The sequence below is a fragment of the Podarcis melisellensis genome, assembly GCF_964234715.1.
Source record: "Podarcis melisellensis genome assembly, chromosome: 9".
Taxonomy (NCBI): domain Eukaryota; kingdom Metazoa; phylum Chordata; class Lepidosauria; order Squamata; family Lacertidae; genus Podarcis; species Podarcis melisellensis.
The window spans coordinates 49,609,463-49,621,849 of record NC_138541.1 but is presented as its reverse complement, the minus strand read 5'-3'; the positions used below and the strand labels follow the sequence as shown (position 1 = coordinate 49,621,849).

General features: G+C 41.0%; 1 long non-coding RNA gene across 2 annotated transcripts in view; it reads left to right on the top strand.

Annotated features, from left to right (window-relative positions):
* The first annotated feature begins 11,977 nt into the window (after positions 1-11,977).
* Positions 11,978-12,387, top strand: part of LOC309378252 — a 66,287-nt gene continuing 65,877 nt past the window's right edge. The window contains exon 1 of one of the 2 annotated variants that reach the window (XR_014171952.1): positions 11,978-12,148. This is a non-coding gene — a long non-coding RNA (uncharacterized lncRNA). Of the gene's footprint in view, positions 12,149-12,220; positions 12,384-12,387 lie in introns of those variants that run through there. The other variant, XR_014171953.1, reaches the window with a different exon arrangement.

Genomic DNA, 12,387 nt, shown 5'->3' with positions numbered 1-12,387 from the left:
CACAACACCCTTGTTCTTAATGCAGTATATCTAAAGGATGAGCTGAATTGTACTGCCTAGATATGTATAGAGACATTTTCCTGTTGCGGTTAGTAAGGCAGTGCTTTGAAATGGTTGCATTTAAAAGGAAATATTCCAAACAGGCAAGAGTCATTCTATAAGGAATTCCTTGATAACTGAGGCATAATAACACTAAATCTGAGAGGAGTGTTGCTGGCTGTCATGACCAATAAGTAACATAAAGGGCCCAAAGTACTCAGTAGAATTGGTACGCTCAAAGGAGAGACATGCAGGAAAATAAGAGATAGACTACTTTGTCACTGCTGGTTGATATTCAGCAGCATACACAAGGAGGTAGAAATGCAGGCTTCTTACAGGCCTAAAGGAAGTCATTCAGTTATGCATGTTCAAAATTATTATTATTTTTAAACCCACTATCCTAAGCAGTACCAAATGCCTGAAGAGGAGATTATGAAAAGCAACAGAATTGACTCATTTGGATGCTGGTACTACAGTCTTCTAATCGCGGTGATTTTTTTAAAACAGTGTCTTCTTGTTTAGTCAATGTGTACAGTAGTCCAAGGTTTCAAAAAGATCACCAAAGGAAAGAAATGCAGTCATGGTTAAACCACCACTTAATGCCTTGGAATGTTATTTTGCAGCATATTTTAGCTTGTCAATAAACAGAGAAACCTGTGCTTGTTTTTCATGGAGAAGTTTTATCAGGGATACAGGTTGGCTTTTACCTCCGTTGTACTATGTTCTAGCTGGAATATTGCTGGATTTAGCAGTACCCATTAATAATATTGTTATTGTTATTTTTTTTGTTCATAACAAGAACTTGAATAGTGCATGTACACAAGAGAATCCTAAGAATCCCTGAAGGTAGTGCTGCTATTCTACTGAATGAGAGGTAGGAATGGTTCATAGTGCTATCCAGGCTTCTTTTGGGTAATGTGATGGGCACTGGTTGTCAGCATTTCTCTCTGGAGGGAACACTTTTCACATGGCTGCAGAACTGCCAAGCCTCTGCTATCAGTGGCGTAGCGTGGGTTGTCAGCACCCGGGGCAAGGCAAGTAATTTGCGCCCCCTAACCCTGAGTGAGCCAGGTAGGGGCAGAGAGCTGCGAGTGCGAGCGCGCCCCCCAGATGTTGCGCCCGGCGCCGCCAGCCCCCCCTGCACCCCCCACACTACGCCACTGTCTGCTATGGATCCGTTTGTTCATTTGGGAGGACTTGGGGCATGTTTCTAGGGTGTTCACACAGGTTATTGGCCATATTAGAGGAGTCTACATATCAACGTACAGCTGCACAATGCAGCATAAAATCAGTAGTGATTAGCAAGCTTCAGGGAAGCTTTTCTCCCATTACCGATCTTTTCATTCAATCTCTGAATGAACTTGAGGATTCCTCCAGAATACTGTTTGAACACTGCTGCCCTGGAATGTCCCCGTTGCAGAGAGCTTTGCACAGTGCCTTTCACACTGCATTAGCCAAGTGGCCCCAGGGAATAAAAAGAAACTTAATAATGAAATGTTCCCCTGCATATAACGTTTGATACAGGTTCCTTGGAAGAGCTATGAAATGTCCACAGAGAGCTCCACAAGAAGACTTTGGGCTTAACCAAAGCATATTCCTTTTTTAAAATTTAGAACAGGGTAGCTGTATTTAAGCCATTCCATTTTGAGATTATTATATTTATGCTGCTTTTACTGTATTGGACATGTGCCAATGCCAGAATGCAAGTATGGCAAAGACAGAGAGTTTTCTATTATAAATCCAATAACAGTTTATGGCTTTGTTCTTCTGGGCTCCTAAATCACATCTGGCTGATAATCTGAGGTGCTTCTTTTAAGCTTTAGTTTTTGATAGGTTCTAGAAATATGCCTTTGCAATAAAGGAACATTTGTATGTGTGGAGTTTTGTCCGGTACTCAAGGAGTGCAGAGCAATCTACCTTGCCATAAAGCAGCCTTTTACTCATGGGAGCTTTCTGTGTTGCCCACTAAGTTCCTGTAGCTGCAGGTCTTTTACTTCAATAGCAAAGGTGATAGAGACTCTGTACTAGGCTGTCAGAAACCCAGTGTTTCCCAGATCTTTTCTTTGGTGAGTGACTGTATTCTACATTTGCTAGTATACTTATAATGAACAAGGGGCATGGGAGGTACATTTCTAGTAATGCCAAACTTGTTTAGAACCCATCTTGTTATAGAACCATGACTTGGAAGAACTTACTCTTGGGTATTTGCCGTGAAAAGGCCAAGAAGTGGACATAAATAAAACCAGTTAATATTATAAAATATAACATAAAAAATAATTGCATGCATTTGGCATTTTGCTTCTGCAGCCATAAGGACAATGCATATATTAATGCCCTTCTGATAACACATTCCCCCTCCCTCCCATTTGCATTCCCATTTATCCCTTACGATAGAGCAAGGACAAATGGTATATTTAATAGCGTTTGTGATGGTTGTCTAATACATATCATGTCCCCATCCAATGCTTTGAAACGGGGCAGCTCCCAACACATTTAGAACCCAGCCTAAGCAGCCAGTGGTAGTTCTGCCAGTTTCTTCTCTCTATAAAATATCTGCGACAAAGCTGCAGCATGTATCAACTTTAATTTTATAAGGTAATTGATCTATACCTCCAAATAAAGGGACGCGGGTGGCACTGTGGGTTAAATCACAGAGCCTAGGACTTGCTGATTGGAAGGTCGGCGGTTCGCATCCCCGTGACGGGGTGAGCTCCTGTTGCTTGGTCCCTGCTCCTGCCCACCTAGCAGTTCGAAAGCACGTCAAAGTGCAAGTAGATAAATAGGTACCGCTCCGGCGGGAAGGTAAACGGCGTTTCCGTGCGCTGCTCTGGTTCGCCAGAAGCGGCTTAGTCATGCTGGCCACATGACCCGGAAGCTGCAGACAAACACCGGCTCCCTCGGTCCATAGAGCGAGATGAGCGCTGCAACCCCAGAGTCGTCCGCAACTAGACCTAATGGTCAGGGGTACCTTTACCTTTACTTTACCTCCAAATAACTTCCTTTGCTGTCTTAGTTATCCTTTCTCAAGTCCTTGTTCTATCGTTGGTGATTTAATTAAAAGAAGGGATGGGTACAGAAGAAGAAAAAGAAAAAGAGGAGTAGGAAATTAGCCGCGAGTTGCCAAACTACATCACATCTCATGCACGTACCAGAACTTGAGTTCCAGTGCTGGCGGAAGGGCCTCATCCTCTTGTACAAACACTAGGTTCTTTGCACTGTATCATATCCTCAGATCCACTGACATATAACATAATTCAGTTACTTAAGGTGAGATCGTTTTGGAGATGTTATTTTCCTTTCCGACTTCTGAAAGGAACAGCAGGAGTGTTCCTGCAACCCTCTCTGAGTTACTGTTGCTGTCTCCAGAGAAATGAGCTTCATCTAAGATGTATTCTTGTATACATGTCGGGCTGACACCTTCTTTTTCTTCATTCTCTGGCTGTTCCATCCAGAACTACAGGCATCTCGGCTGCACATGTTGAGATCTGAGTAGTAAGCATTGCAAAAACATGTCTACCTGTATGGGTTGTCTGTTTTAATTTAGGGGGCAAACTCCTGATCGCCGCAGTGTAGGAGACTGACAGGCGGCGAAGAAGAAGAAGCTTGGAAGCTTTTATGCCTTTATCTGAATAGGAGCCAGCAGCGGTGTTCAGCAAAGCAGGACTGATCTTCCTAGGGCTCAGCTACACAGCCGCAAATAAAACATTCACAAATGTGACACTGGATGTGTGTCGATTGCAGCCTAGTCTCTGGAAAGGAGGCTTGGACTAGAAGGAGCACTGTTAACATACAGAATGAAGTTTGAATCTTCAAAAGCTACTGAAGAAGAGAAAGGAGAAGCATGCTGAGGACAATCTTAGTTTATAAAAAATATATATATGAAGAAACTCAGAAATAAATTGCACCACAATCCCACTGATTTAATTATTGTTAAGATGAATTACATAGAAAAGAGTATCTATTGAAATTCACAGAAATTCCAGACATGGGGGCAGAGGTTACCACACGTCTGCTAAAATTGTCTACTTTTCAATTCACCCCTGCAACACAGTGTGATCTGAAGCCTGCTGATTTCTATATACGTAGCTGCTGTTAAGAGCATCAGCAGGTCTGAGCAGCTTTTTCTCTCTCAGTTATATTGCCAACTTCATTCTCTATAGCTGTAACTTCTGGCTCTGCTACACAGTGATGATTTAGAGTGTCCATCTATAGCTATTTCACACAGCCTTTTTGCCCACTGCCCAGAAGCTTAGGGCTCACCTCCACTTACCTTTTGCCCTGCATTTTCTAGACACAGCTCTGCACTTTCAAGCTCTGTGTCCTAGTGGGTTGTGGGTTTTTTGCCCTGCCGTGTTCTCTAGGAAAACCTGCCCTTTAACCCTGAATCAGAACAAACAGCGATTTGGGTTTTCTGGGGATTTCCGTTTGCTCCAATTCAGTGGTAAAGAGCAGGTCTTCGCAGGGAAAGTACCAGGAGGGTGGAAGCGCTCAGACACTGAGCTTTAAACCACCTAGAAACAGCAGAAAAGGAAATGTGGACGAGCCCTTAGTTTTAATGTTGATTATTTTGGACATAATTAGACCTGTGTACACATCCACACCAAGGACCAGATTTCACTGTCACATAACAATACTAATAATAACTGCAGTTGTAGGTCTGATACCTTCACATCTCCATCTGTACCAGGGCCAACCAGTAGAAAGCTCCTTACTCCTTATTTCTAGTTTAGGTATTGAAATAAATCAGTGAAGAATGTGTGTTTATACTTCCCTCTGGCGAAGACTACAAAAGGGGCTACAAAAGAGTTCATTACCCCCTCTCCCGAGACTTGCACCGTTATAATTAAGTAGTTAAAGGCAAAGGCCACAATCCAACACAGAGATAAATATGTCTAAGCCCATTGTGCTCAATGGGCTTAGCCATCTTGGGTTGTGGCCATAATGACTGCGCTCATATTGATTTCTGTGGGATTAACTCATGAGAAGCAAATTTAGGATTGCAGCCAAAGTGGAACATTTTTAAATAAATTAAACAGCTGTTTAAATCCGTAAATTAAGATTAATGGGCTAGCCTTAAAAAGCATCTGCATAATAGTTATAAAATAGCCTTTCCTTTATGCGAGAAAAACATACATCTATACTTGATAAATGAATGGAGCCGGGGGAGGAGGGGATTTTGCACAAGGAACATTTGCCAAGCAGCTACAGTGAGTTACAAAGACGACTTTAAACAAATGCTCTCTGCATGTAATGCAGAATATGGATACTAATTCTGCCCTGGGCTCTTTTGGGAGGAAGGGTCAGGTATAAATTTAATAAATAAATACAGAAGAAAATACACCTAGTGTTCAAAGGGTAGTAAATTAAAAATGTATTTTAGACTTTAAAAGTACTAAGCAGTAACCTCTTTTAGCAACTTTATTCAAAGGCTATTCTTTTCCACAGGTAACTGCCAGGGGATAAAGCATGAGATGTGATGCAATATTAATATGGCCTAGTTTTGAGTTCACCACTCCTGTGCCCAGAGACACACATGTATCCCTAAGTGGCCTGCCCTGGTGCCAAAAGGGCCCTTCTGCTGAAATTAGGCTTGACAGAAGCATTCCATAGTGACTAACAATTGATTCTGGTGTAAGTGGAGTCCACAACAGTTCCTCCTATTTGCAAATGTGCCCTTGGGTCCAAAAAAGGCAGTGGTGTAGTGTGGTGAGGGCCACAGGAATGGTTGCCCCAGGCACAAAATTAGGAGTGCAAAATTTCAACATCCAGTGCTGCCTCAATACAGCTGTGTGCTTCTGTTTCTGGGTTCTGTTGAAAATAGCTTCTTCATGTGAACCAGGAAGTGACCTCTCCAGACAATGGAATGACTCCTTTCTTATGTCTGCGGCTGCAATCGCCTGGGTGAAGTGGACACTGTAAGGCAATTGAAACATGCATGCGTACTCCGTATGTTTCACTCCCTCCCACCCACCACTTGCACAGCCCCAGGCACTGGTAACCTATGCTACGCCATTGCAAAAAGGTCATCAGCCCTTGATCTAGTAGGCAAAATTGTCTGAAGGAATATGACAAGTTCTGAGCATTTCAGAAGAGGGATAATAAATAGATACACAATATATGCACCATATTTTAAGCCTTTGGAGTTTAGGGGTTACTACAGGGTGTATGGTGAATCAAATGAGCATCAAGAATAGCTTTCTTAGAGTCACTCAACAACTCTCTGTGGTAAGTTATTGTTCTGATGAAGTAGCTGCTTGTCTGCATACTCTCACAGGAGTCTCTGATGAAGACACAAGATTGCTGTGAGCTGATCAGAGGTTTGGGTTATTGAGACCCTGCACTCTCTGCAACAGCAGGCAAAAATATTGCAGACATCCAAGCAAATTTTAAACAAAGAAGTTAAGGAAGAAGCAAAAGCCAGTTCATCAGCAGACAAAGAGTCTTAAGATGTAAACAAGAGCCAAGAAAGTGGACAGCACAGACCCAATGGAGTTGCAAGACTACACCTGCAGCAAGTGTGAGCTGATTGCTCTGTTGAAAGAGGAAGTAAGGACTGTGTTTCCACACCTTGCCTCATTAGAGAAGATGAGTTCTTGGAGAGGACAAGAGGGCAGCTCAGCAAGGAAAAGCGGGGAGAGACTGTCAGGTAAGATGATGAGAATGGCAATGGGGAAGATAAAACTGCATGGAAGACAGGATGTCAAAGGCATTCTGATCTATAGGAACTAAGAAAAACCTTTTAGTATCTTTCTAATGAGTGTGACTGAGGATCCTGATAGAGGACAGCTGCAGCAGGTTGTGCTAGGTAGGAAGGAAGCCTTTCAACCCTTCAAAGACTAAGGCAGTTCAACTACTGTCTGTAGAAAAAAGGTGAAGGGTGGTGGTGAATGGGGATCCCCTACTGAGAAATGGCTGTGTGCTGACCAGGCCTGTTAAACTCATGAAGTACATTGTCTCCTCAGTGCATGGATTCAGGGTATGAGAGACAGGTTGCCCAAGACTGAACACTCATCAGCCCTACTTGCCAGGCAGAACTACATTTTATGTTTGACTATTATATTTATTAAATTTATATCCTACCCTTCTTGCCTAAAGAGCACATTAATTCTTCTCATAAAGAGGAGAGGAGTACAAAAAAAGTACAGTAGACTTCTTAAAGTGAATTACTGGCTACACAGATGAATATTGATCTGAGATGTTCAGTTTCTGGGACCCAAGGTGTAAGCTTTCTTTATAGGAGGCTACCTCCTGAGGGCTGGAGAAAATGTATTTGGCAAAAAATAGGGTGCTTGATCAAAAGGTCTTTAAAGGGGTAAGGATAAATTACCTATAAGGGTAAATCCAAATGCAAGCACTAAAAATAGGAATTTGCTACAGAAGAAACTGGGAGATGTATGGGGGTACCTGGAAACCTTATACAGTACTAAAGTAACAGGTGAGTCAGTAGAAAAGAGTATCTAAGGATTTAAATGTATCCCAGTGTTCAAAGTACAGATAATAAACATAATGAACTTCTAGTATTGGAAGATACATTCAACTTGACAGGTATAACAGACTTGGTGAGATGGCTTCAATAATTAGAATTTAGGAACTGAAGGCTCTAACTTGTTTCAAAATAACAGATGCAACAGAAAGAAATGTGGAGGTAGCATTTCATGTCAAACATGTGCACACTGGCACAGACATTCAAGAGAGTGAAATGCTGTAGCAAATGAGGCCAGTGAGCAACAAAAAGGACTTTTCTAGGTATGCTCAATACAAAAGGAAGAGATAAAGGGAATGGTAGTCCTACTGTTCAGTAAGGATGTTGAAATATTCATAGATAGGAATTCCTGTTCTCCCAAACTGGGAACCACAGTGTTCCATATTTTGGGGGGGGAGGGGCAAGCAAACTGCCTTAAAAGGCTTGAGCATGTTCAGTGACCACGGAATGCTGAATATAATGGACTAGTGGTGAACGACTTGCTGACTGAAACAGTGAACATTGTGCAATATTTTGTTAAAGTTCCCCACAAAAGTCTTTTAGGACTTACCACCCCATGTGCTAAGACTAGACCTATGCTCTTTTTAAAGTTACTTTTGAAGCCACGGGTTCTAGGGAAGGTTAAAAAAATACAACATTTTAGGAGTTGTTTGAATCCTCTAGAGACCAAAACCATCTAGATCAGATGAAATACTCAAAGTCATCAGTGATGATGCAGGTGAGCTCATTACCTAACAGCAAGAGAAGACAAAACCTGTTGCAAAAGAGAACTCAGTAAAATATTTTAATGAGTAAAAGAATTAAGCCTTTGTGTTAACAATATAGCAAGTGAAACCACTGTTCATGTGGGGTTGTTCACTCCTTAGTTACTGAATTGCTATAGCCAGCCAGAATACTTGCTTTCTAACCTTCTGCCAGCACATTTTAATGTTTAAAGCCTCACTTCCTAGTGAACAATATTTCAGTTTATAGCTGCTCAGACAAGATTTCGAAGATTTGTTTTCCCATATGTGCTCCCTGTCCAGTTTTTTTCTGTCTCCTGCCCCTCCTCTTGCTGTTGATTGCTAACAACTGTAGCACATAACAGAAGCATTCATTGCTACAGCTTTTGTTTTCAGGTGACAAATTCCTCGTCTGTTGCTGCAATAGCAAAACTCTTGCTATCTAAATGTCCTTTGGGGATGACTATGAAGCCAACAGTTTGGAGTGTTCATTGCACTGAGGCCCACAAACAGACCACTGATATAACCTAGTATCCAATTGCTACTATATGAAGCTGTCTTTGGGGATCTGCTGGCACTTAGATATTATTTGAAAATATTAAATCTACCAGGGCAAGATGGTGCCTAGGAGCACAACACAAATTAAGCCATTGTTTAAACTATACTGAAATATTGTGGGTTGTTCATAGATTTAAAAACCACTCCGAAAGACTTGTCACGTACTCCATTCTACTCTATTTTTCTCCTTTCTTCTCCTTTAAAGCATCATATACTCGTCAATATTTTACACTTGTTTTATATTGAAAGGATCAAGGGGTTCATGTTGAACTATGGAATTTGATTACTTGTTCTGTCTTCGGAAATTTTTAAAAGCATGAAATCACTACAGACTAGAAACTGTGGGGTTGTTTCTATGCAGATTTAGAAATGAACACATTTTGTTCTATCATAATATCTCCCTCCACAAATTCTAAAATTTCAGAATTTTACATTTGTGGTAATGGGTGCTGTTGCCAGACTCAAGTAAGGCAGGCAATATTGTGCCACCCGAAAGGTGATCTGTGTGTAGCTGCGCCACAGCCATAGCTTGTCCTGTGGCATCCCATAACATAGTTGCTAAGCGGCTGAAAAGCATTCTCCCAATGATCCTCTCAGGACTTTGTCCCGACGGTAGGATTGGAACCACTGTAACAGATTGCCCTCAATTCCCATTTTCTGGAGCCGATCCAGGAGGACACCATGGTCAATGGTATCAAAAGGCAATGAGCTATCAGGAAGCAGCAGTAAGGTCACACTCCCCCTGCCCACTCTCTGCAAATGTTATCCATTGGGGTGACCAAGACTGACTCATTTCCATGCCCAGGCATGGACCTGGATTGGAATGGATCTGTAGAGAGTTGATTGCGGATGATATACTTGTGGGAGTCATTGCTAATTCTCAGCTTTTAGAAAAATTCGCTAGCTGCTTGGCTGCTGTGCTAAACATACTGCAAGTATAACATTATTTACATTTTTTTATTCTTACTAGTTAATATCCTGCTGACTAATCCAGAGGGTTCTCACAGTGGCTTACAAATAGAATAAAAAAAAAACCACATATAAAACAAATTAAAACAGCAGTCATAAAACACTAAAGCAGCATAAATATAAATCCAACCGAAGTCAATAAAACCCGACTCAAACTCAGCAGCGCAAAAACCTTCCTGAATAAAATAGAACCCCCCACCACCACACACGCTATCATGATTATTTGATGCTCGAGCTCTGGACTCATGATCATTTTTTTATTTTTTATTTTTAAGCAGGCACTGTTCAAACTGTTAAATATTGTACTGGGAATAATGTTAGTGCTTGCAATAAAATAAATAAATTGTATTGTAATTACTTTCATGACATGGTGCTGCAGAGTCATGGTGGGAAAATGCCGCATCATGATGTGCAGCTGCAAAGCATCACAGCTGGGGTTGAATCTTATCAGCGCTTGTTAGTGTTTTGTAAGCAATTAAAATAACAACCAGTAGTCTAAATAAAATGGTTATCTCCAACGTACTGTTCACACTGTTTTAGAGCATTTTCTATTCATATTTGGCAATAGCCTTGGAATCACAGTTCACATCAGACAACTGCTGTACACCATTGTTTCTTGGAGACGGATGGTGTTAAACAGGAATCAACAGAGCCATTAATGCACGATGGTGATAATAATTCTTAGTTTATTATGTATATAATGTTAGCATGATCACAGTGCAACACAAATATGTTGTGTTGCTTTAAAAAACATTTACAGTGGTACCTCGGGTTACAGACGCTTCAGGTTACAGACTCTGTTAACCCAGAAATAGTACCTCGGGTTAAGAACTTTGCTTCAGGATGAGAACAGAAATCGCGTGGCAGCGGCGCAGTGGCAGCTGGAAGCCCCATTAGCTAAAGTGGCACCTCAGGTTAAGAACAGTTTCAGGTTAAGAACGGACCTCCAGAACGAATTAAGTTCTTAACCCGAGGCACCACTGTATATATATTTCTGAAGCAAAAAATATTATGGCATATACCAGCAGCAGCTCTAAAAGCTGTCCAAAGCCATAATGTACAGTGACCAGTGGTGACACATCTTACAACAGTCTTTCTTATATTAGTATTGTACCAGCCTGTAGTACGTCACCATTCACAACAGATAGTGGACTGTTTTCCAACTGTAATTTTGCTCTGTTTTCCCCACACAATTCATGTACTTTTATTTATGACTTATTATTATTATTACTTTATTTTTTAATTTACATACCACCCTACTTTTAACCATCGTGTAACAGAAAGAAACAAGGGAGACTTTCCATAAAACATTGTCGTTCATCCTCACTCCCAAACAGGAGTACCCTTGTCCAGCCATGCCCTTCTTCAGGATCCTATAAGTTGTAAGGACTCAGGAAGACTGGGTTTTACCTTATTACACCTCACTATAGTGGGGAAGTCTCTATTTCTATTAAAATTACAGCAATTATTCCTAATATAGGCACACATATACACAACATGAAACATTTGTGCAAATTACCACTATATTTCACCTGCCTTTTTTGGTGATGCAGACGTGGCTACTTTATTCATCATATTGTCGCCTTCACGAGTTACCCACATCAAGGGCAGATGTGCAGAAAAAGGAGCAGGCCTGACCCCATTTCTTGTTCTACACAGGACTGTCCTCCAAGTGCACAAGATATGAAGGGAGATATTGTCATGCAGCCATTAAAGGTGCTAGAGACCTAGCCAGGAAAAGGTATCAACACTTGCCAGTTCTGATTTAATAATAATGTTTGAGTCAGCCAGCATAATATTTCCACACACACCACAAACTATTATAGACACACAGTGCTAATATCCATGATATAATCAGTTAATTAAATAGGATGAAGGATGAAACCTGGGCTTTAGATCCCTGCCCCCTGTGTAGCCCCCTACAAAAATTCCAGAATTTATAGCAATTTGTCATTCTGAACTCATACACTTAAATGGAGCTGTCGTACAAAGAAGAAAAGGCACAATTCAAAGAGCAGGCCCTTCCTTTTCTCAAGATTCTGGCTATTTTAGAACAACAACAACAACAACTAATAATAATAATAATAAATTTATATCCAGCCCATCTGGCTGGGTTTCCCCAGCCACTCTGGGTGGCTTACAACATATAAAACAACAAAACATCAAACATTAAAAAACAATATATCCTATACAAGCAACAAACAAACCAATAAATCAATAAAAACCAATAGCAATAATAATATTTTAGCCGGAGCCAAAAGATTTCTCCTCAGAGAGCAGAATGCTAGAATGATCTAGAATGATTTTGCTGCTTCAGGTTTGACCTAAGATGATTATAGCCAAAAACAACCACCAAATTGATTCCTAAGACGAGAATGTTAGTATCTGAATATGGTTAATATGTGAATTGAGCCTGAAGAGGTAGAGCCCAGTTGGGGACTGTTGCAATTTCAATGAGAAACAATTGTGTTGCGATATTTGTTGTTAAAAAAAAGAAGAAGATGCAATTGTAATTTGGGAAGCGGTGTATGTGATGTGAATCCATCTTGAAAACACTGGCTGTGCTAGCTAAAACAGAGACACTTCCTCTCAGAGGGCAGCCCACAGTACTGGTAT